A 2,300-nucleotide genomic window follows, 5' to 3' on the forward strand; every position below is an offset into this window, starting at 1 on the left:
CTCTATAAGTGGATCCTCTGAAACCCTAGTTTCCTTCCTCTGAATTCCTTAAAGTTTTAGATAATTATTTCACAATTATTTCTTAAATTCTATTTGGTTTAGATCATATCTTAGTCTAGTTTTATTTCTACCTAGTTTCAGGAAACGTACAAGTTTCAGTCCCTGTGGATTCGACCTCGGTCTTACCGAGTTTATTACTACATCACAACCCTATACTTGGGGAGTGAATAAGTTTTTGGCGCCATTGCCGGGGACTGACGGTTACGATTCTCTGAAATTAATTAGTTTTAAGATTAGTTTAAGATTAGGATTTTATTAACCTTAGTTTTTTATTTATTTTTATTTGAGTTCAAAACTAACTTGTTTCCTGTTTTATAGGATCTTGACATAAGTTTCTCAACTGGTAATTCCTTCCTAATCTCTCTACTTTTTTCTATTTTTAGAATTAAGGTTTAAATTTTAGAAATTTTTTAATTCTAGTATCCTCCCTTCTGTAGGAAATAGTTTATTTTTAGAAATTAGGTTATTTCTTTCCCTTTTTAGAAATTAACTTTCTATTTTTAATTTTTATAACTTTCTAATTTTAATTCTTTTAAAATCTAATTTGTTTCCTAATTTATTTTTAGAATTTTTGTTTAGAAACTAACCTTCCTATTTTGTAGGCCTTTAAAATAGAAATTTCTAATTCGGTAAGCTCCTTCCCTACTTTATATTTTTTCAGTTCTCTTTTAGTAATTTACTTTCTAGTTTAGGACCTTCCTAATTTATTTTAGAAGTTTCCACTTTCTTTTAGAAATTAGTTTACTGCTACCTTTATTTTAAAGGATTGTTCCTCTTCTTTTAGAATCTAACTTATTTTGTTTTTATTTTGCAGGTCCTTAACTTAGGGGCTTCAATTTGGTAATTTCTTTCCAACTCTCCCTCTCTTTCTTTTTAGATTTTCTTTTCCTTTCTTAGGATTAGACTTTGAATTTGATTGAGGGCTGCGAGTGTTTCATGCCCAAGTGGGCCCGTGACAACACTCGACGTCTCTTGACTGAAGGAGGATTGGTTGAGGGGTTGACTATCCATCGCAGGACTAGACACCGCTCGAAATCCCCTAAGTTAACTGAAGTTATGGCTGAAGACCAACCTCCTCTACTTCCACCAAGGGTGGAGGATACCCAAGATGAGAATGAGGTGCAACAGGCACCCCCGCCTCGTACTCTACGAGATTATCTACAACCGGCGGGAGTGAGTACGCCCTCATGCATGATTTTTCCTGAAAACACAGGACAAATGGACATCAAGCCGGGAGTTATCCAACTCCTTCCCAAATTCCATGGACTTGAATCAGAAAGTCCATATTTACATTTGAAAGAGTTCGATGAGATTATAGCTACATTATGTTTTCCTAATGTATCTGAGGATACAATTAGGCTGAAACTCTTTCCTTTTTCCTTAAAAGAGAAAGCTAAGACGTGGTTACATTCACTACGTCCTAGATCCATTGGCACATGGAACGACATGCAGAGGGAATTCATAAAAAAATTCATCCCACATCATAAAACGATTACCCTCAGAAAAGCGATCATGAACTTTGCCCAAAAGGAAGATGAAACATTCTTCCAATGTTGGGAAAGGTTCAAAGATTTGGTCAGTTCATGCCCACAACACGGATTTGAAACGTGGCGCATTACAAATTTTTTCTACGATGGACTGACATCTTCCATGCGCCAAATGGTCGAGACAATGTGTAATGGAGAGTTCATTAATAAAGATGTCGACGAGGTATGGGACTACCTCGACAGTTTGGCTGAAAAACACAATCTTGGGACTATTACCCAAAGTCGAACACCACGTCTAGGCCGACTCAATTAAAGGAGAAAGGTGGATTATATCTCTTGAAAGAAGAGGATGATCTCAAGTGTAAAGTGACTACGCTCATAAGGAAAGTTGAGGCCATGGAAGGAAAGAAGGATAAGGTCAATGAAATTGTTTGCGGCATCTGTGATTGCAACATTCACACAACTGAAAACTGTCCTACAATACCCGCCTTTCGAGGAGTGTTGAATGAACAAGCCAATGCCGTAAACAACTATCAAAGACCTTTTACTGGACCTAACTCCAATACATACAACCCTGGCTGGAAAAATCATCCAAACTTTAGTTGGAGGAATGGACAGACGGCTACTCCTCCAGGTTTCTTCAATCAAAATCCAAATCAAGTGAAACCTCAAGAGGAACCGGTTCAAAATCCCATATAAGAGCTGGCTCAGGCAATGCGGGGAATTACAGATTTTATGCAAAAGATAGATTCT

The 2,300-nt window shown here is 36.9% G+C and overlaps 1 non-coding gene across 1 annotated transcript; it reads right to left on the reverse strand.

Annotated features, from left to right (window-relative positions):
- Positions 1-1,554: 1,554 nt before the first annotated feature.
- LOC131247765 (small nucleolar RNA R71) lies at positions 1,555-1,661 on the reverse strand. Its single transcript, XR_009172035.1, has one exon. It is a non-coding gene; the product is annotated as a small nucleolar RNA R71 (small nucleolar RNA).
- Between the last annotated feature and the right edge of the window lie 639 nt (positions 1,662-2,300).

This window comes from Magnolia sinica, chromosome 5, assembly GCF_029962835.1.
Source record: "Magnolia sinica isolate HGM2019 chromosome 5, MsV1, whole genome shotgun sequence".
NCBI lineage: Eukaryota > Viridiplantae > Streptophyta > Magnoliopsida > Magnoliales > Magnoliaceae > Magnolia > Magnolia sinica.